The sequence below is a fragment of the Tamandua tetradactyla genome, chromosome 13 (assembly GCF_023851605.1).
Source record: "Tamandua tetradactyla isolate mTamTet1 chromosome 13, mTamTet1.pri, whole genome shotgun sequence".
Classification (NCBI taxonomy): Eukaryota; Metazoa; Chordata; class Mammalia; order Pilosa; family Myrmecophagidae; genus Tamandua; species Tamandua tetradactyla.
This window is the reverse complement of record NC_135339.1, coordinates 4,850,647-4,874,366: the sequence shown is the minus strand read 5'-3', so window position 1 is coordinate 4,874,366 and position 23,720 is coordinate 4,850,647. Positions and strand designations below refer to the sequence as shown.

Below are 23,720 nucleotides of genomic sequence, written 5' to 3'. Positions count from 1 at the left end.
TTTTTCTGTAGGAATGCCATTGGCACCATGTAAAATTATTATTGTCATTTCCCTAGTGAATTATAAAGCTATATATGCATATATTTGTTTTGCTGCATTTTTATTTTGTTCTTGTAAACTGGTTGTTTTTTCCTGCTCAAATTCTACCCTGGTTAAGTATGTATAAGTTTAAAATATCTTCAAAATTAGTTGTTCAATCTGCCTTCTTTACCCACTGATCTTTTTCAGATTTATCTTATTTACTTTTACAGTTTTTCTTATACCTGCTATTTATTTAACATCTTGAATTCTGTCCGGTGTAATACATTTGCTTCCTTTAAATACTGATGCGCATTGAATTCCTTTAAATACGTTCTTTTTCTGGTTCTTTGGAAAAGCCTGTGCTTTCTATTATTTCAGTCTGGGATTTCTCAACCTCAGCACTGTGGACATTTTGGGCCAGGTAATTATTTGTTCTGGGGGTTGTCCTGTGTACTGTGGGATGTTTAGCAGCATCCCTGGCCTCTACCCACTAGATGCTGTGGCATCCCTCCAGTTGTGGTAGCCAAGAATGTCTCTGGACATGGCCACAGGTCTTCTGGGAAATGAAATCACCCTGTCTGAGAACCACTGCCTTAATCTATTAATTATAAGATTAAACAATTGTTTAATCTAATAGATTTTCCCATTCTAAATTATTGTTGCCTTTGCCCATCATTTGTGTGTGAGTTTCCTAAATAAGATTTGTTAAAATTTTAGTGATGTTATTACTTCTCTGTTTCCAACTAAAAGCAGCTTATTATTTTAAAATCATTTATTGAGATATATTCACACACTATACAATCCATCCAAATCATACAATTGACAGTTCACAATCAATTTTAGAACATTTTCCTTACTCCAAAAAAATTCCCCAAACGCCCATTTCCTGCCTTATTATTGACCCTTAGAATTGGTGTGGTACATTTGTTACTGTTGATGAAAGAATACAAAAATATTAGTTAACCATAGTATACATAGTTCATAGTTGGCAATAGGTTCATTTTCCCATAAGCACCTGTATTGTTAACTCCTTCTAAAAGTGATGTACATCTGTCCTAGTTCACGAAAAACGTTTTTATATTTGTACTATTGTTCACCATCATCATCCACCACAGTGTTCACTGTGTTATACAGTTCCATGTTTTATCTTCTAGCTTTCCTTCTAGCGATATGCATGATTTTAAACTTCCCCTTTCAATCACAATCATAATTCAGTGCTGATAATTACACTCACCGTAACGTGCTACCATACCTCTATCCTGTTCTAACCATTTAAAACATCAGTAGCACATTCTCTGCCCTCATTCTATCTCCTGGTAACCTATATTCCGATTTTAACTCTTATTAATTTACTTATTATAATTAGTTCATATTAGTGAGATCATACACTGTTTGTCCTTTTGCGTCTGATTTATTTCATTCAACGTGTTGTTCTCAGGGTTCATCCACGTTATCACATGCCTCAAGACTTCATTCCTTCTTACTGTTCAATAATATTCCATCGTATGGAACATTATGGATAACAACATTTTGTTTATTCATTTATTGGTTCATGGACACTTGGATTGTTTCCAACTTTTGGCAATTTTGAATAATAATGCTGTGAATGTCGGTGTGGAAATGTCCATTTGCATTCCTGCTTTCAATTATGGGTATGTATACTCACTAGTAGGATTGCTGGATTGTAAGGCATTCTATACTTAGTTTTCTGAAGTACCACCAAACTGTCTTCCACTGTGGCTGTACTATTTTACATTCCCACCAGCAGAGAATAAGTGTTCCTATTTTTCTACATCCTCTTCAACACTTGTTGTTTTCTGTTTGTTTAATGTGGCCATTCTCATAGGTGTGAAATGGTTTCTCATTGTGGTTTTTATTTTATTTTTTTTTCTCAATGTGGTTTTGATTTGCATTTCCCTCATAGCTAGTGATATTGAGGCTTTTTTTTTAAGCAGGCAGAAAATTTATTGATTACACACATGAGAAGACATGTGGGCATCCATGAAAGAAAAGAAAGATGAAAGGCAATGTGAGGCTATTTGCCTTTTTTTCAATGCAGTTTTACTGAGATATATCCACATACAATATAATCACCCAAAGTAAAATATTTGTGACTCACAGTATCATCATATAGTTTATGCATTTATAACCACATTTTCATTACTCCAAAAAAATGGAAATAAAAAGAACACCCAAAATATCCTGTATCTCTTACCCCCTATTATTTATGTATTTTTGTCTTTATTTTCTTACTCATCTGCCTATCATTGGATAAAGGAAGTATCAGTTATCAGGTTTTCACAATAACATGGTCACACTGTAAAAGCTGTGTAGTTATACAATTGTCTTCAAGAATAGCCTTACTGGAATACAGTTCAACAGTTTCAGGTATTTCCTCCTAGCTATTCTAAACTAGAAAGGGATATTTATATAATGTATAAAAATAACCTCCAGGATAAACTCTCAACTATTTGAAATATCTTAGCCACTGAAACTTTATTTTGTTTCATTTCTTTCCCCTCTTTTGGTCAAGAAGACTTTCCCAAAAGGGGATGGTAGGCCCTGGCTCATCCCTGAGAGTCATGTCCCATGTTGCTTAGGAGATTTATACCCCTGGGAGTCATGTCCCACGTGAGGGGTGGGATGCAGTGAGTTCACCTACTGTTGGCTTAGAGAGAGAGGCCACATCTGAGCAACAAAAGAGGTTCTCAGAAGGTGATTCTTATGTATAATTATAACTAGGCTTAGTTTCTCCTTTGCAGGAATAAATTTCTTAAGGGCAAGTGACAAGATCAAGCACTTAGCTTATTAAATTGTCAGCCCCTAATTCTTGTGAGTATATCTAGGAATTCCCCACTTCGAGAAGTTTAATATTTCCACGTTTTCTGAGTCCTTCAAGGGGACCTTGTAAATAGTTTTTGTATTTTCTCTCCAAATTACTCTGGGATGTTTTGGGTTATTATGTCAACCTGTTCAAAATAATAAGATTTCATTCCCTAGTTAAGGTTCCATGAAGTTATGCTGTTTGAATAAACTGACTATACAGATTAAATTGTCTAATGTGCTACAGAAAATATAAATTTTCTACCAAGTAAACATCTCTTATTTTGGTTTCACATAGAAGTTGAAGTTTTAAAACATGGTCATTATCATCCTTTTCCCTTTAATCTAATTTACCTTAGTCTTAACCAGATCAGCTTCATTCATATCTATAATTTAAATCTGAACTCTTTTTCAGCTTTTTAAGCCGTTGCTGAATGGGGTAATGCTGACTTTCATAGCTGCAGAACTCTAGCTCTGAGTATCAGGTGTCACACAGATACGTGAAGTTCCAGGGAATGACCAGGTTATCCACACAGAACTCAGTATCTCAGAATTTTTAAATAACTGTTACAACTCAGGAATAGATGTGACTGCTATAAGAGCCTACAATCTAGGAACCTTTACAATAAGCCTTCTGCTGATAACCTATGCTTTTGAATTCAGTTCTCAGAGTTTGCAAATAATAGTCCATATAGTGAGGTGTTATAATATTTGTGTTTTCATTTCTTGCTTATTTCATTCAATATACTGTCCTCAAGTTTCATTCACCTCATTGTGTGCCTCACAACTTCATTCCTTCTTGCAGCCATTCAGTAGTCCATTGTATGTATACACCACTGTTCCCTCTTTCAGTCCTCAGTTGATGTATCCTTAGGCCACCTCCATCTATTACCACACTGAGTACTGCCACCATAAACACCAGTGTGCAAATATCCATTCGTGTTCCCCCTTTCAGTACTTCCAAGTATATACCTAATAATGGGACGGAAAGATCTTATGGCAGCCTTATACTTAGTCTCCTTTGAAACCCCCACACTGCCCTCCAGAGGGGCTGCACCGTGCTACTTCCCTACCAACAGTGAATATGTACATCTCTCTCTCTGCATTTTCTTCAGTACGTCTGTCTTTCTGTTTATTTTTTTAACAGTTTAGTTCACACTCTATACAGTCCATCCTAAGTAAACATACAGTAGTTCCCAGTGTAATCAAATAGTTATGCATATATCACTACATTCCATATGAGGCTGTGTCTGCGTCTTCCACAAAGAAAGAAGAAGAGGAAAAAATTTTTAAATGAAATGAAGATGAGAAACAACAATGCCAATGATCCCATACCTGTCCTTATATCCCCTTCTTACTGAATTTTAGCTTAGGTATTTTACCTTTATTACATTTAATGGAAGCATATTACAATGTTACTGTTAACTACAGATCCTAGTTTGCATTGATAGTATTTTTTCCATACACCATCCCATTTTTAGTGCCTTGAAAGGTTGGCATTCATTTGTTCTCATTCATATAAAAGCAATCTTATATTTGTACGTTTCATTGCCATGATTGTCCACTGTAGTTTTTGCTAAGTTATACAGCTCCATTTTTATCTTCTTTCTGGTGCAATACATGCCCACAGTCTTCCTCTTTCAACCACGCTCACACTCAGCAACCTGTTTTTGTCCTTGGGTCTACACCGTATAAATGGGTCCTGTTTCTTAATCCATTCTGCCAGTTTATGTCTTTTCATTGGGGAGTTAAATCTTATCATTTAGTGTTATTGCTGTATAGGTGGTACTTTCTTCTGTCATTTTGTCTTTTGAATTTTATGTCATATCTTATTTTTTTCTCTCTTTTTAACCTAACTTGATAGTTTCCATTTCTACATTCTTTTCCATACCTCTCTCTTCTGTCTTTTCTTATCTACCTGTTGTACTCCATTTATCTATTTGTTTATTTATCTGTCTATTTATTTATTTTTGCATGGGCAGGCTCTGGGAATCAAACCCAGGTCTCCAGCACAGCAGGTGCCACTGATTCTGCCACTGAGCACCGTTGCACTGCCCTTGTGCTTCCTTTAGTATGTCTTGTAGAGCAGGTCTCTTGTTCACAAACTCTCTTAGTGACTGTTTGAAAGTATTTTAACCTTTCCTTCATTTTTTGTTTTAGAGTTAATGTACCATTCAGTTTTCTGAACTTTATTTTATTTATCACTAATCATTTTTAGAACATTTGTATCACTACAGAAAAAGAAGTAAAAAGAAAAAAGAAAAAACCCATGCATCCCATACTCCTTACCCCTTTCTTTCATTGATCACTAGTATTGCAATCTACCCATTTTTTTAAATCCCTTATCCCCCATCTTTTGATTATTTTTTGTTCTTACTTTTTTACCCATCTGCTCATACCCTGGATGAAGGGAGCATCAGCCACAAGTTTTTCACAATCACATGGTTACATTGTAAAAGCTGTATAGTTAAACAGTCATCGTCAAGAATCAAGGCTACTGGAATATAGTTCAACAGTTTCAAGTACTTCCCTTTAGCCACTCCACTACACCATAAACTAAAAGGGGACATCTATATAATGCATAAACATAATGTCCAGGAATGTCCCTTGACTTTCAGCCACTGAAACTTTGTCTCATTTCTCTCTTCCCTCTTTTGGTCAAGAAGACTTTCTCAATCCCATGATGCCGGGTCCCAGCTCATACCCTGGAGTTCTTTCCCACATTTCCTGGGAGACTTACACCACTGGGAATCATGTCCCATGTAGGGGGGAGAGCAGTGAGTTCACCTGCTATGTTGGCTTAGAGAGGCCACATCTGAGAAACAAAAGAAGTTCTTGGGGGTGCTCTTAGACATCATTTTAAGTAGGCTTAGCTTCTCCTTGGCAGGAATAAGTTTCATAGGGGGGAATCCCAAAATTAAGGGCTCATCCTATAAGATTGGTTGTCCCCAATGCTTGCTAGTATATCAGGAATTCCTCAGGTGGGGGAAGTTTAATGTTCTTTCTTTCTCCCTAGTCTCCTACAAGGATTTTGCAAATGCTTTTTTAATTCTCTGCTCAAATCATTCTGAGATGTGTCAGGACATCACACTAACCTGTACAAACTAAAAAATCTCACTCCCTATTCAAGATTGCATGTAATTCTGGTGTTTGAAAAAACTGATCTTACAAGTTAAATTAGATAGTGCACTACCCAAAATACAAATTTTGTACTGAATTAACATCTCTTCCTATGGTCTCACACAGAAGTTGAAGTTTTAAAATATGGATGATACCATCCTTTACCCTGTCATCTGATTTAATTTAATCCTATCCAGATCATTTGTATTCATATCTCTAGTTAAAGTCTGATTACCTTTTCAACTTTTATAACAGTTGCTGTATGGGGTAATGCTGACTTTCATAGTTTCAGAGCCTAACTCTGAATTTCAGGCATCTCATAAATACCCGAAGTTCCATTCTCCCTCATTTTATTTTTTATTTTTTAACTTTTTTAAATCGTATAGTATAAATATATACAAAGCAAAGAAATAAAAAAGCAATAATTTTCAAAGCACTCTTAAACAAGTAGTTACAGCACAAATCCCAGAGTTTGTCATGGGCTACCATATGATCTGCTCATATTTTTCCTTCTAGCTGCTCCAGAATATAGGAAACTAGAAGGCTTAAATATTTGTTTATTATCACAATCGACTTTTTTCCTTCTTTTTTTTGTGAAAAATGACATATATACAAAAAAGCTATAAATTTTAAAGCACAGCACCACAATTAGTTGTAGAACATATTTCACAGTTTGACTTGAGTTACCATTTCGCGATTTTAGGTTTTTACTTCTAGCCGCTCTAAAATTCTAGAGACTAAAAGAGATAACAATTTAATGATTCAGCATTCATATTCATTTGTTAAATCCTGTCGTGTCTGTGTATCTCCACCATCACCTTTGATCTTTCCATTACTCTCTTTAGGGGTGTTTGGGCTATGGCAATTCTAAATTTTTCATATGGAAAGGGTCTGTCACTAATATGGAACCAGCTGGTGTTCTGGAGAGGCTGGGTCCTCTGTACTTCAGGACTTATCTGGACCAGGACCCCATCTGGAGGTTGTAGGTTTCTAGAAAGTTACTCTATCTAGTGCATGGAACCCTTGTAGAATCTTATATATTGCCCTAGGTGTTCTTTAGGATTGACTGGAATGGTCCTGGCTGGGGGTTGGCTCTAGAATTTTAGAGCGGCTAGAAGTAAAAACCTAAAATTGCGAAATGGTAACTCAAGTCAAATTGTGAAATATGTTCTACAACTAATTGTGGTGCTGTGCTTTAAAATTTATAGCTTTTTTGTATATATGTCTTTTTTCACAAAAAAATAGGTAGCAAGGTCTAACTGAAGCTTGCTTAGGGGCAACCTCCAGAGTAGCTCTCAACTCTATTTGAACTCTCTCTGCCACTGATACTTTATTAATTATACTTCTTTTACCCCTTTTGGTCAGGATGGAATTGTTGATCCCACAGTGCCAGGTCTGGATTCATCCCTGGGAGTCATCTCCCATGTTGCCAGGAAAACTTTCATCCCTGGTTGTCAAATTGCATTTGGGGGGAAGGCAATGATTTCACTTGCAGAATTGGGCTTAGAGAGCCTGAGGCTGCATCTGAGCAACAAAAGAGGTCCTCCAGAAGGTCCTCTTAGGCATACCTATAGGTAGTCTCAGCTTCTCCACTACCTACATATGCTTCACAAGAGTAAACCTCATGATCAAGGGCATGGCCTATTGATTTGGGTGTCTCTAAAGTTTTACACAATGTCAGGGAATTCCCTGATGGTAAGGTTTAATAATTCCATAGTCTTTCTCCCATCCTTCAGGGGATTTTGCCAATACTTTTTGATTATCTGCTTAATATACTCTAGGATGTATCCAGGCATTACAATAATCTATACAGGATTAAAAGGACCTCTTTCTTATTCTGTGCTCCCTGTGTTTCAGTAGTTCAAATGAGCTGTACAGATAGGTTGAATTAGATTATGCACTACAGAAAATTTCAGTTCCAGATCAAACAAACCTTTCTTCCAGTGGTCTCAAAGAGTGTGTGTGGTTCTAAAATATAGACACTGTCTTCCTTACCCCCATGTTCTGAATTAATTTAACCCCAACCTATTTGGCTTCGTTTTTATCTCTAAATATCAGGTTATATATATAAAACAGCCTCTTGAAATCCAGAAATAATAATCACCACTCTGGACTTAATGTGTCTGCTCTAAAAGCTTATGGTCTTGGCCCCGGTTTTCTTAGAAGCATTTTCTAAAGGTGACCATACCATTCTTGTTCTTTTGTTTCTGGCTTATTTTGTCTCACCAAATGTCCCACATGTTCATTCTCATCATTGCACGCCTCACAACTTTTTGTTCTTTTTTGTAGCAGCACAACCTTTGTTCATAAGTATACACCATCGTTCGCCAATCTACTTCTTGTCAGTGCATCCTTCAGCCACCTGCATTCATTGGGCATCATGTAGAAGGCTCACAGTCCACAGTCCATCAGCATTCTCAGTTTTAGATAATTTCATTGTTCCCAAGGGACAGAAAAGCAATAAACACACCCTCACCAAATAAGAAATCTAAACCTCCTCTAAACTCTTGTCCCTATCCCCAATATTTACCTCTACTGTTGATACAGTAGTGCCGATGGTTTCCCTTTGAACCTAGCATGCGATAGTAGTGTTCCCCCTGTACCGTGGACTTAAACACTCTTTGTAGAACAGGTTTGCACAACCTGTCCCTGCCAGATACATAGTTGAGAGATAGGCTGAGGTAGAAGGTGAACTTAAGCTGTTTTTGTTTTGCTGTCCTTGGGGTCTGAATTCTCTGAATGAGAGCTGCCACTTGAGCTGGACCTTGCTCCCTGTCCCCCTTTTCTCAGGGTAGATATGCCCTTTAGGGAATTATCTCCTTCATTTGACTAGTTACTTTGTCTCTAAATTCCTCTGTTGGCTAGGTCAGTGCTGACAATTGAAAATGCCTGAAGCTTTCTCTAATAAGCTACTTAAAATAGTTAAAAAGAAAAAAAGAAATCACTTTTCAGAGCCAGACCCCAGCTCCAAGGTTTGCCAGTCAAGAGCCAGAGTTGGTATCCAGTTCTGTGTGCCCCCTTTTTTGGGGGCAGAGTCCTTTTCCAATCTTCTGAACTTGGCTTACTCCAAAAGCTTCCATTTCCCCCCCCACCTGCCCTGCCTCCTTTCTGCTGGGAGAGATCATGGGGTTCCTTTCTTGTTTGCTGTGGGTTTATCTGTGCTTGGAGCTTATATTCAGCACCCCATATTTGTTAATTAAAAACTGCCATTGCAGCTTGGTTGAGTGGCCCTCTGTTGCTCCTAATAGAGACTGCTGCTTTTTCCCAAAGGGAAGTGTCTCCAACAGCCTGCTATGCTAGTGAGGGAGGGGCACCAGTCTCAGAGTTTGGGGGCTTTATTTACAGTTCTGGTCTGTAATCTTGGCCCTTCCCCCTGTTCATACTAGTGTATGATGTGTGTCCAGTCACATATGTCCTCCATACTATTGTTCCAAACAGTTGCTGGCTACTTACTAGCTGCTTTAGAGAATATACTAAATTCCATAGCTCTTTATGTCACCATCTTGCCTTATCGCCTCTGTTTATTTATTTATTTTTTATTTTGTTTTATTTTTACAGTCCACAAGTATTCTATTTTTTTACACCTCTTATGCCATGAATTCATAGGGAATAGGCTCCAGAAGCTCAGGCTCATTTCCATTGGTCCTCACAAAGTATGCTTCTCTGGGTGCAGCAGTCTGGTGCTTCAGTTGAACCCAGGTACCTTTCTGTTTGGCTCCTTTATTTTTTCTGATCATTTTCCTTTACGTGCTTCAGGAAGCTTTCTAGGCTTTTAGAGTGCTTCATGTGCACATTAATTCTCTTGGCAAGAATCTTGCCCTTCACTTGTTTGTTTACAACAGTACCAACAACATGCTGGGTAACATTATAAACCGTTCCAGTTTTCTTATGGTCACGTTTGTGGAGCAGTCCTGTTTGAACAGTACCCTTTCCCTTCATGTCCATGATAATTGCCTTTCTTGTGGATTTACATGTATGTGGCCAGAGGAACAACCTTCTGAAGGGTCTAGGAAACATAGAGCAAGTGCCTCTCCTCTTTCCCTTTTTATTCATCATTTTGGCAAATTACTGCAAGATGGTGGTTCTGGCCAAAAGGACTCCTCTTTACTTTAAAAATACTTTTTTTGGTTATACTGGAGATTATATTGTACAGCTTACATCTGTAACCTAATTTGAAAAGATACCAACTTAGCTTCAAAAACATACCTATTCCTGAATCATCATTTCTTCATTCTCCTCCAAGTCACCCTTTCCTGTCTTTTCCTTTCAACCTGTAGAGGTCCTTTTAAGGCAGGCGTTTTGTTGATAAACTCTCATGTTTAAAGATGTTTTTGTCGTATAAAGAATTTTTGACTGGCAGTTTTTTCTCCTTTAGTACCTTAAATATATAATGCCACTGCCGTCTCACCTCCATGGTTTCTGATGAGAAATTGGCCTTTAGTCTTATTGCGGACCCCTTGTTTGTGATGAATCACTTTTTTCTTACTGCTTTTACAATTCTTTGTTTATCTTTGGCATTTATCATTCTGGATGGTATGTGTCTTGCAGTAGGTCTATTAGGATTTATTCTGTTTGGAGTTCATTGCACTTCTTGGACATATATATTTATGTCTTTTATAAGAGTTGGACAATTTTTTATTGTCATTTTCTCAAATATTCATTCTGCCCCTTTTCCCTTCTCTTTTCCTTCTCCAGCACCCGTAATGCATATGTTCCTGCACTTCATGCTGTCAGTCAGATCCAGGAGACACTGCTCATTTTTTTCTGTTCTTTTCTCTATCTGTTCTTCCGAGAATATGATTTCAATTGCCTTGACTTCTCTATCACTGATTCTTTCTTATGTCTGTTCAAATCTGCTGTTGTATGCCTCTGGTGTATTTTAAATCTCTGTTATTGTGCCTTTCATCCCTATAATTTCTGTGTTTATTTTTATATCTTCAAATTCTTTATGCTCACACATTATCTTCTCTATATCCTTTGTTTTTATACTTATTTTCCATCATCTCCTTGAATTGACTTAGGAGATTTGTTTGAATGTCTTTGCTTAGTTGTTTCCAATTCTGTGTCTCCCCTGAATTTTTAATTTGTTTCCTTTCACTGAGCTGTATCTTCCTGTTTCTTAGTATGCTTGTAATTTTTTGCTGAAGTGTAGGCATCTGATTATCTTGATGAGTTAACTCTGAAGTTAGTTTCTCCCTCTTGTCTAAGGTTTTATTTTTGACTGGTTTTATATTAAGGCTCTTCTTTGATATTTGGCCCAACTTATTCTGGAGTTTTAGAATTGTCTGTGTGTTTCGGTTTGCTCAAGATGCCAGAATGCAATATAACAGAAATGGAACAGCTTTTAAAAATGGAATTTATTAAGTTGTAAGTTTATAGTTCGAAGTCCATAAAAATGTCCAAATTAAGGCACCAAGAGGTTACCTTCACTCAAGAAGGACTGATGCCATCTGAAATACCTCTCTCACCTGGCAAGAAACATAGTTGGTGTCTGCTGGAGTCTTTGGCTTCTGGACCCCACTGTCAGCTGGAAAGGCACATGGCAATGTTTGTTAACTTTCTCTCTTCATTTCATAAGGCTTCTCCAGGGGCATGTTCCTTCTGTATCGCCAAAGGTTTCTGGCTTTGTGGGCTCTGAAGTTTTTCCCAAAATGGTTTCCTTTTCAAGGACTCCAGTAAGCAATTCCATCTTGAATGGGTAGGGACACAACTCCATGGAAATCACCTAATCAAAAGGTCCCACCACAATTGAGTGGCTCACACCTCCATGGAAAGAACTTAGTCAAAAAGATACCACCCAATAATGTTGAATCCAGGTTAAAGAACATGGATTTTCTGGGGTACACAACAGTTTCAAAGCAGCACACTGTATTTAACTGATTAGATTTTCTCAGCTTTTCTTCATCTGATTCTTGCCCTGCATATGCAGTACAGTTTTGAAGATGGGACTTTTTGTGTAAGTGTTTCACCTCCTGGAGAAAGCTTCCTTTTCTCTCTTCCTTCTCTGGGAATCTTGAGCTTTTCTTTTTGTTTTTGCAGAATTATCTGCCCAGCTCCTCTGACTTTTTAAAATTCTTTTCCTTAGTGCCTGTTTTCCTTACACTTTTCAGTTTTGGGGCCCTCTAGACTTACAGCAATTCAGTTTAACCTTTTTTTTCTTCTCTGTGAGGCTTTCTTGTCTCTGGTTTCTTCCTCATTAGGTTATCCCATCCCTGCGACTGGGTCAGACCAGAAAGATAAGGTTGGTCACTCCAGAAATGTCCATTTTGTATTTAGGGTGTCCATCAACAATTATTTATTATTATTTTTTTTTTCTGCAAAAATCCTTTATTAAATTTAAACTTTTTTATTGTTAAATATAACATATATACAAACTAAAGAAAGAAAAAGCAATTGTTTTCAGAATAAACTTCAACAGGTGATGGAGATGTCATAATTTTCTTGCCAACATGGCTGTCGTGGCTGATGCAGGGCAACACAAAATGGCCTAGCCTGCAACCGGCTTTTTTCCCGGAAGTGGCGGTGGTTCGCGCCAAAAGCAGCAACCGTAAATCTGCCCTCAGCCCTAGCAACAATGGTGACCAATCCCAGAAATCGATTTAGCAACAGGCCTTCAAGCTAGGGGGTTTTTGTCATACCCCGGTTACTGCAGGAATAGGTTAGGGGTAGGAGGAGGTAGAGGGGGACGAGTGGAAGGAGGGGGGAGTGAAGGAGGAACAGGTGGTGGGGCAGCCATGGTGGCGGTGGCCGCAGGGGGTGGGGGTAAGGAAGGATATAGCGAAGCTACCGTGGAGGAGGAGAACGGTTTGTATGGAGGCGGGGAAGGCTTGGGTTCGGAAAGGGGAGGCTTGAGTTCAGAAGCAGGCAGAGGATCGGGCACGGAGGTGGGGAGTGGAAAGGATGAAGCCGGCATGGCGGGTGAAAGTGAAAGCGCTTCAGAAGGGGCTCCCATGAGACATGCATGTATCGCAAGGAGGGTGGGAATGAGACCTAGAGGAAAGGTTTTTCCCTTGTGTTCCTCAGCGGCGCGAACGTGCTGAAGGAGTTTGGACCAAGTATTTGGGTCCCATATTGAGGCAGTTTCGAGCCAGGGGTTGAATCACTTAAGGACTTCCCAGTACTCATGTAAGGTTTTCTCAGGGATTTTGACCTGCTTCACGGCCAATAAGGCATGGATGGCTCGAGCCTGCAGCGCGAAATCAGAGGAGGGAGTGTTGCCCATGATAGGGAGAATTTAGAGGGGGTGGTATGCACAGAGAAACCGCCAAGGGGGCCACTTACCGAGAAGGGGGCGGCTATCACGGAGAACCACCGAAATGGGCGGCTATCATGGAGAACCACCGAAGGGCCCCCCATTGGGCGCCACTTGTTGGGTAGCTGATGGCTGGGGGTAAGCGGCCGTACTGAGTCAGTCACACAGACACAGAGCACACAGCACACGACTCAGGAGACAACCCTCAGGGGTGCGTGGAAGGCGTCCACTTTATTGAGGAAGTACACAGGCTTATATAGGCTGGGAGCATGCAGGGACACGTGTCGGGCTGGGATTGGTCACCGTTGTTGCTAGGGTGGGGGGCAGATTTCTGGGATTGGTCACCGCTGTTGCTAGGATGGGGGGTAGATTTCTGGGATTGGTCACCGTTGTTGCTGGGATGGGGGGCAGATTTCTTAAGATTCATTGCAGATGTGGCTGAGAGGGAATTAAGCACTGGAGAAAATGCTGAAGATTTTTATCGCGAGCTGCCATCAACAATCCCCTGTGCGCCCTTCCGCCCTGCTCTCCCACTAGCTGCTGTGTACCCCTGAGTCCCAAGGAAGTCCTTGGGCTCCTTGAGGCCCCCATCCTCCTCCCGAACACTGGTGGTTTCTGGCCTACCCCCCCCCCCCCCCCCCCGCATACACCCCACCTCATACCCTTGTCTAAACTTTGGCCTTGTTGCACAGACGCATCAACCACATATCCACGGTCTCCATTATAGCCAGCCTAAGCTGCGTGTCACAGTCTTCCTGTGTGATGATCAGCAGGCAGCCAATGACGGGTAAGACCTCCTGGGGAGGCAACCTAAGACAGGCGCTGCTGCCCCTCGCTTCCTGTGGCTTGGTTGGTAGCCAAAGACGGGTAAGACCTCCTGAGGGGGCAACCTAAGACAGGCACAGTTACCCGGAAAGCTAAAAAAGGGAGGAATTGATGGAGATGTCATAATTTTCTTGCCAACATGGCTGTCGTGGCTGATGCAGGGCAACATAAAATGGCCTAGCCCGCAACCGGCTTTCTTCCTGGAACTGGCGGTGGTTCATGCCAAAAGCGCTAACCGTAAATCTGCCCCCCACCCTAGCAACAACGGTGACCAATCCCAGAAATCTGCCCCCCACCCTAGCAACAACGGTGACCAATCCCAGAAATCTGCCCCCCATCCTAGCAACAGTGGTGACCAATCCCAGAAATCTGCCCCCCACCCTAGCAACAACGGTGACCAATCCCAGAAATCTGCCCCCCATCCTAGCAACAGCGGTGACCAATCCCAGAAATCTGCCCCCCACCCTAGCAACAACGGTGACCAATCCCAGCCGGACACGTGTCCCTGCATGCTCCCAGCCTATATAAGCCTGTGCACTTCCTCAATAAAGTGGACGCCTTCCACGCACCCCTGAGGGTTGTCTCCTGAGTCGTGTGCTGTGTGCTCTGTGTCTGTGTGACTGACTCAGTACGGCCGCTTACCCCCAGCCATCAGCTACCCAACAAACAGGTAGTTACAGAACAGAGTTCAGAGTTTATTATGGGTTACCATTCCACTATTTCAGATTTTTCCTTCTAACTGCACTAAAACTCTGATGGAATAAATATTTTCTTTTCTTTTTTGTGAAAAATAACATATATACAAAAAAGCAATAAGTTTCAGTGCATATCACACTAATTAGTTATAGAACAGATTTCAGAGTTTAGTATGGGTTACAATTCCACAATTTTCGGTTTTTACTTCTAGCCGCTCTAAGATAAGGAGACTAAAAGAAATATCAGTATGATTCAATATAGTTTGTTAAACTCTACCTTTTCTGTATAACTCCATCATTACCTTTGATCTTTCTCCCATGTTTAGGGGTATTTGGGCTATGCCCATTCTAACTTTTTCATGTTGTAAGTGGCTGCTGATAATACATGACCGGGGGATGGAACTAGTTGATATTCTGGAGAATTGACCCCTCTGTATTTCAGGGCTTATCTGGTCCAGCAACCCATCTGGAGGTTGTAGGTTTCGGGAAAGTTACCCCAGTGCGTAGAACCTATGCAGAATGTTATATATTGCCCTAGGTGTTCTTTAGGATTGGCTGGAATGGTTTTGGTTGGGGTTTGGTAGGTTGAAACGTCTAACTGAAGCATGCATAAGAGTGACTTCCAGAGCAGGTGCTCAACTCTATTTGAACTCTTAAGCCACTGATAACTTACTTGTTACCTGTCTTTACCCCCTTTTGATCAGGATGGCACTGTTGATCCCATAGTGCCAGGGCCAGACTCATCCCTGTAGAGAATTTTTTTTAAGTTTTTTTTAATTGTGAAATATAACATGTATACAAAAAAAGCAATAAATTTTCAAGTACATTTTAACAAGTAGTTATAGAACAGATTTAGAAGTTTGGTATGGGTTACAGTTCCACAATTTTTTGTTTTTTCTTCTAGCTGCTCCAAGACACTGGAGTCCAAAAGAAATATCAGTATAATGATTCAGCAGTCATACTCATTTGTTAAATCCTTTCTTTTCTGTTAAACTCCTCCTTCTGTTTTATTTTCTTTTTTTGTGATAAATAACGTTTACAAAAAGCAATAAGTTTCAAAGTACATCATCACAATTAATTGTAGAACAGATTTCAGAGTTTGGTATGGTTTACAGTTCTACAATTTTAGGTTTTTACTTCTAGCTGCTCTAAGATACAGGAGACTAAAAGAAATATCAATATAATGATTCAGCAATCATGCTCATCTGTTAAACCCTACCTTGTCTGTATAACTCCACCATCACCTTTGATCTTTCTCCCTCTCTTTAGGGGTATTTGAGCTATGGACATTCTAACTTTTTCATGTTGGAATGGGCTGTTGATAATATAGGATAGGGGGTGGAACTCGTTCATGTTCTGGAGAGTCGGGCTCCTATGCACGTCAGGACTTATCTGGTCCAGGGAGCCATCTGGAGATTGTAGGTTTTTGGAAAGTTACCCTAGTACATGGAACTTTTGTACAAGTAGATGGGATTTTGAAGTTTCTAACTTTGTGCATTTATCATATTAAGGAAGTTACCTTTGATTCTTATGAAGTGCTTTTATCAGAAAAGGATGTTGAATTTTGTTGAATTCTTTTTCAACATCAATTGAGATGATCATTTGATTTCTCCCTTTTGATTTGTTAATGTGCTTTATCACACATTAACATTGTTGCATTGAACCATTGTTGCATTCCTGGTAAAAACCCCACTTGGTTGTGGTGTATAATTCTTTTAATGTGTTGTTGGATACTATTTGCTAGTATTTTGTTGAGAATTTTTGCATCTGTATTCATTAGGGAGATTGGCCAGTAGTTTTCCTTTCTTTAGCATCTTTACCCAGTTTTGGTATTAAAATGTTATTCGCTTCATAAAATCAATTAGGTAGTGTTCCTTTTCCCTCAGTTTTTTGGAAAAATTCGAGCAGAATTGGTGTTAGATCTTTTCAGAATGCTTGATACAATTCCCCTGTGAAGCCATCTGGACCTGGGCTTTTCTTTGTAGGAAGATTTTTAATGACTGATTGAATCTCTTGTGATTGGTTTGTTGAGATCCTGTATTTCTTCCTGAGTCAGTGTAGCTTGTTTGTGTGTTTCTAGGAATTTGTTCATTTCATCTAAATTGTCTAGTTTGTTGGTGTATAGTTGTTCATAGTTTCATCTTATGATTTCTTTTATTTCTTCAGGGTCTGTGACAATGCATCCCTTCTCATTTCTAATTTAGTTTATTTGCATCCTCTCTCTTTCATCAGTCTTGCTAGTGGCACATCAATTTTATTGATTTCTGAAAGAACCAGCTTTTGGTTTTATTGATGCTTTTGTTCTTTTGTTCTCCCATTTATTTAACTCTGCTTTAATATTTGTTATTTCTCTTCTTCTATTTGCTTTGGGGTTAGTTTGTATTCTTTCTGAAGTTCCTCCAGGTGAGCAGTTAAGTCCTCCAGTTTTGCTCTTTCTTATTTTTAAATATAGGCATTTAGGGCAATAAATTTCCCTCTCAGCATAGCCTTTGCCACATCCTGTAAGTTCTGATATGTTGTATTCTCATTTTCATTTGTTTCCAGATAGCCTGATTTCTCAGGGAATTTCTTCTTTGATGCACTGGTTGTTTAAGAGTGTGTTATTTAATCTCCGTATGTTTGTTTATGTTCTTGTTCTTTGATGGTTATTGAGATCCAACTTCATTCCATTGTGATCAGAGAAAGTGCTTTGAATAACTTGTGCTTTTAAATTTATAAAGACTTATTTTGTGCCCCAGCATATGAACTATCCTGGAGAATGTTCCATGGGTGCTACAGAAGAATGTATATCCTGGTGTTTTGGGGGTGTAATGACCTACCTATGTCTGTTAGGTCTAATTCAATTTATCAAGTTGTTTAACTTCTCTGTTTCCTTGTTGATCTTCTGTCTGGTTGTTCTGTCTATAGAGAGTGGTTTATTGAAGTCTCCAGTTATTATTATTGAAACATCTATTGCTCCCTTCAGCTTTGCCAATGTTCATCTCGTGTACTTGATTGGAAGCATAAATATTTATGATCGTTATTTTTCTTGGTGAATTGTCCTTTTAATTAATATATAATGTTCTTCTTTGTCTCTTATGATGTCTTTACATTTAAAGTCTATTTTATCCCGTATTAGTATAGCTACTCCTGCTTTCTTTTGATTACAGCTTATGTGGAAAATCTTTTTCCATCCTTTCAGATTCAATGTATTTGTATCCTAGTGTCTAAGATGAGTCTCTTGTAAGTAGCATACAGCTGCATTATGTTTCTTAATCCATTCTTCCAATCTGTATCTTTTAATTGGTCAATTTAGTCTGTCACCATTCAGAGTTATTACTGAAAAGGCATTTGTTGAATCTACCATCTTATTCTTTGGATTTTATTTGTCAGATCTATATATTCTTTTCCCTGTTTCTCTTTTTATTCTTTAAGTTACCCTTACTGGTACTCTTCAATTTTGTTCCTTCCTCCACACCTCCCTCTCCTGTCTTTTCTCTTTAACTGCCAAAACTCCCTTTAGTGACTTTTGTGTGGCTGGTCTGTTGTTGACAGATTCTTTCAGGATTTGTTTGCCTATGAAAATCTTAATTTCCCCCTCCGTTTTGTAGTGTAGTTTGGCTGGGTACAGAATTCTTGGCTGGAAGGCTTTTTCTTTCAGGATCTTGAATATATCATACTACTGCCTTTTTGCCTCCATGGTGCCAGTTGAGTTATCTGAACTCAGTTTTATGTGGTTTCCTTTGTATGCAGTAGATTGTTTTTCTCTTGCTGCTTTCAGGATTTTCTGCTTCTCTGCAACACTTGGAAGACTGATTAGCATGTGTCTTGGGGAAGGCCTATTTGGATTTATTCTCTCTGGAGTTCTTTGAGCTTCTTTGTCTTGTATATTTATGTCCTTTATAAGGGCTGGGAAGTTTTCCCCCATTATATCCTCGGCTACTCTTCCTGGCCCTTTGCTCTTCTCTTCTCCTTCTAGACACCAGTGATTCTTATATTTGTGTGCTTTGTTTTGCCCATGATTTCCCTGAGATCCAATCCAAACTTTTCCATCTTTTTTGCCATTTGCTGTTCTGAATGTTCGAAATCAATTGTCCTGCCCTCTAGTTTGCTTATTCTTTTTTCTGCCTCTTCAGATATGCTGTTGTGTGTCTCCAGTGTATTTTTAATTTGGTCAACAGAGTCTTTAATCTCTGTGATATCTGCTATTTTTCTGTTTATTCTTTCAAATTCCTTTTTATGCTCTTGTAGTGTCTTCTTCTTCTCCTTTATGTCATTGGCCATCCTATTACTTTTATTTAGTGGAATTATTTGAATGTCTTTGATTAGTTATTCCAATGTCTGCATCTCCTCTGTTGTTTTAATTTGGTTGTTAGGCTATGCTATATTTGTTTGCGTCATGATATGTTTAATGATCTTCTGCTGTCTTTGCGGCACATAAATCTTTTGATTGGTTTATTTGAAAAAATAAAGCCTTGTATTTGTGAGATTGATTTGAAACAGGATGTGGGGCCCAGGGTGGAAAACAACATTGCATTGATGTGTTACAGCACAGGTATGGATGCAGGTTGGGGATGCTATATTGATACCTGTGAATGTGGGCACCCAGCAGCGGGGGAGGATGTGGCTGTGTGGGTGCATGGGTCTGTGGGGCAGGGCCCTGGTGTGTGCTGGTCTAGGATGCAGGGCCGTTTGTGCGCATGTGCAGAGCTGGGGCAGCAGGTCAGCATTACGCTTGCTTGGGCTGGGGGCGGATGTGGCCTGGCTGTGCAGATCAGTACTTTCCCAGACTGGGGGTTGTAACTGGTGGCCATGCACATGCATGGATCTGGGAATACTGTAAACTGATGTATCCATGCACAGACCTTGGGGGGGGGTAGGGTGGGACTGCACGACTTTATGGGCTGGTGGCAGGTGTAACCTGGATGTGAAGGTAAGCACCTGCAGCCTTTATGTGCTGGCGACTGCTTACAGGGGGCAGGGACTGGGAGGTAACGCTTGGAAAGTGGAGGGTGAGACTGTTCTGGCACTGGAGAGGTGGGTTGGGTTGCAGTTGGGGGGTTGTGGGGCAGGTATGCCTGTGAGGAGTTGGTGGGGTGGGGGTGCTTGGAGTGCAGCGTGGGAGGTGGGTTATGGGGTTCAGGTGCGTGGCTTATGGGGTGAGTTGTGGGTCATGGGGCTGTACTGGTGAGGGTAGTGCATTCAAGGAATGTGGCTTGGCTCACTCCTAGTCCCAGTCTCCCCATCCATGCACTCCTGAGGGCTCAGGGCTTCTGTGTTATGCTGTTTGCACCAGCAGTGTGGTCTCTGGTTCTCTGCTTCTCACTTCCTCAGCTTTTGCAACCAGAGCTGCCCTATGTGGTGAGAAGACTTTCCCAGGTCACTTGCACCCTGGAATTGCCATCTCAGTTGCCCTCCTGTCTCTTCCCTAGCCATTCCTTGGAGCAAGCAAGGTTGAACTTGATCCATCCTGTTCTGCCATCTTCTTGGAACTGCATATCTGTCCATTTACTTTTGACCTTTTTGTGTCTTTATATTTAATGTGAGTTTATTGTCTGTAGTATTTAAACAGGTATTGCTTTTCTTTTTTAATCCAATCATACAGTATATGCCTTTTATTTGGGATGTTTAGGCCATTTTTATTTAATGTGAATATTGATATGATTGTTTGTCTGTCATCTTTTTGTTTTCTATTCATCCCAGATGTTTTTGTTCCATTTTTGTGTGGATTAATTTAGGATTTTTTATGCCCCTCTTCAAGACTTTGCTCGTGTCATCTTCAAATAAAGCTGAATTCTTCCATAGTTATTTGCTGCTTTTGACATTACTTCAAAACTGATACTATTTCCATTTCAAGTTGTCATTGATTAACATATTGTTTAAATTTTGTATGTAAGTGCCTATTAGCTAGTGACATTCATATGTTTATCTTGTAGCCAAGACTAATGTACTGATTTCATATGTCTAGTAATTTTCCTGTTATTACAGTAGTCTTACATTCTGATATAAATCTTAGCTTTTATTTATTCAGTATATATATTATTCAATATATATTGAGCACCTACTATTAAAATGTTGAAAAGATTGCTATGAGCAACAAGGTCACCACTTTCATGGGGAAATATTCTAATGGGATATGCTGTATACTAGGATACTCCTAGATGTAGTCTGCCAGTATTAGGAGCATTTAAATAAGGATGTAAGTGATATTTTTCTGTGGTTTTCTTTTTTTCATGATGTTTTATATTAGGTATCCTTTCTTGACTCTTTTTTTTCATTTTTTAAATTGTGAAATATAACATATGTACAAAAAAGCAATAAATTTCCAAGTATATTTTAATAAGTAGTTATAGAATAAATTTACAGTTACAGTTCCACAATTTTTAGTTTTTTCTTACAGCTGCTCCATGACACAGAAGACCAACAGAAATATCAATACAATGATTTATTAAATCCTATCTTCTTTGTTATACTCCTCTCTTTAAATAACATATATACGTAAAAGCAATAAATTTCAAAGTACATCACAACAGTTGTAGAACATATTTAAGAGTTTGGTATGGGTTGCAGTTCCACAATTTTAGGTTTTTTACTTCTAGCTGCTCTAAGGTACTGGAGACTAAAAGGAATATCAGTACAATTCAGCACTCATAACATTTGTTAAAACTCTGTCTTCTCTGTATAACTCCACTATCACCTTTGATCTTTCTCTCACTGTTTAGGTGTTCTGGAGAGTCTGGCCTCTTTGCATTTCAGGATTTACCTGGTCCAGGGAGCCATCTAGATGTTGTGGGTTTTGAAGAGTTACCCTAGTGCATGGAACCTTTGTAGGATTTTATATAATGCCCTAGATATTCTTTAGGTTTGGCAGGAATGGTTTTGGTTGGGATTTGTCAAGTTATGATAGTAGCAGTGTATAACTGAAAGATGTGTAAGAGTGACCTCCAGAGTAGCCTTTCAACTGTATTTCAACTCTTTCCCTCAGCCACTGATACCTTATTTGTTACACTTCTTTTTCCCCTTTTTGTCAGGATGGCATAGTTGATCCCACAGTGCCAGGACCAAGCTCATCCCTGGGAGTCATCTCCCACGATGCCAGAGAGACTTTCATCCTTGGATGAAACGTAGTGGGGAGGGCACGTAGTGGGGAGGGTAGTGGTTTCATTTGCAGAGTTGGGGTTAGAGAGAGAGAGAGAGAGAGCAATATCTGAGCAACAAAAGAGATCCTCCAGAGGTGACTTCTAGGCATACCTATGGGTAGGGTAAGTTTCTCTGCTATATACATAAGCTTCACAAGAGCAAGCCTTAAGATCAAGGGCTTTCAAAGTTCCCTTGGGGAAGTGAGAGGAAAGGAGGAAATAGTCAACCTCACCATTTGGAGGATTTCTGATGTGTTCACAAGCAGTGGAGACCATCAGTATAATAGCCTGAGCCCTTGATATTGCTGTTCGTGCCTATAAAACTTATTCCTGCAAAGGATAGGCTAAGGCTACTTAAAATTATGCCTCAGAGTCACCCCCAGAGAACCTGTTTTGTTGCTCAGACGTGGCCTCTCTCTCTAAACCAACTCGGCAGGTGAACTCACTGCCCTTACCCCTACGTGCGTGCGACATGACTCCCAGAGGTGTAAATCTCTCTGCCAACTTCGGACCTGACTCCCGGGGATGAGTCTGGCCCTGGCACCGTCGGATCAATAATGCCAGCCTGACAAAAAGATGAAAAAGAAGTATAACAAATAAGGTATCAGTGGCTGAGGGAGTTGAGAGGCTACTCTTTTTTTTTTTTTTTGAATTTTACTTTGTATTTTTCTTTTATTAATCAAAAAAAAGAAAAGAAATTAACACAACATTTAGAAATCATTCCATTCTACACATGCACTCAGTAATTCTTAGTATCATCACATAGATGTATGATCATCATTTCTTAGTACATTTGCATCGATTTAGGAAAAGAACTAGCAAAACAGCAGAAAAAGATATAGAATGTTAATATAGAGAAGAGAATTAAAATAATAATACTAATAAAAAATATATATATATAAAAAAGGAAAAAGAAAAAAACAAAAACAAAAGATACAAACAAACAAACAAACAAAAAACTATATTTCAGGTGCAGCTTCATTCAGTGTTCCAACATAGTTACATTACACTTAGGTATTATTGTGCTGTCCATTTTTGAGTTTTTGTATCTAGTCCTGTTGCACAGTCTGTATCCCTTCAGCTCCAGTTACCCATTATCTTACCCTGTTTCTAACTCCTGCTGGACTCTGTTACCAATGACATATTCCAAGTTGATTCTCGAATGTTGGTTCACATCAGTGGGACCATACAGTATCTGTCCTTTAGTTTTTGGCTAGACTCACTCAGCATAATGTTCTCTAGGTCCATCCATGTTATTACATGCTTCATAAGTTTAGTCTGTCTTAAAGCTGCATAATATTCCATCGTAGGTATACGCCACAGTTTATTTAGCCACTCGTCTGTTGATGGACATTTTGGCTGTTTCCATCTCTTTGCAATTGTAGATAATGCTGCTATAAACACTGTTGTGCAAATGTCCGTCTGTGTCTTTGCCCTTAAGTCCTTTGAGTAGATACCTAGCAGTGGTATTGCTGGGTCGTGATCCATTCTGCCAGTCTATGTCTTTTGATTGGGAAATTCAGTCCATTAACTTTTAGTGTTATTACTGTTTGGATAATATTTTCCTCTACCATTTTGGCTTTTGTATTATATATATCATATCTGATTTTCCTTCTTTCTACACTTTACTCCATACCTCTCTCTTCTGTCTTTTTGTATCCTAGTGCTCCGTTTAGTATTTCTTGCAGAGCTGGTCTCTTGGTCACAAATTCTCTCAGTGACTTTTTGTCTGAGAATGTTTTAATTTCTCCCTCATTTTTGAAGGACAATTTTGCTGGATATAGGAGTCTTGGTTGGCAGTTTTTCTCTTTTAGTAAATTAAATATATCATCCCACTGTCTTCTAGCTTCCATGGTTTCTGCTGAG

At 39.3% G+C, this 23,720-nt stretch overlaps 1 protein-coding gene across 4 annotated transcripts in view; it reads left to right on the top strand.

The window, feature by feature from the left end:
• Positions 1-23,720, top strand: part of LOC143653520 (uncharacterized) — a 125,940-nt gene that overhangs the window by 4,283 nt on the left and 97,937 nt on the right. The window lies entirely within an intron of this gene.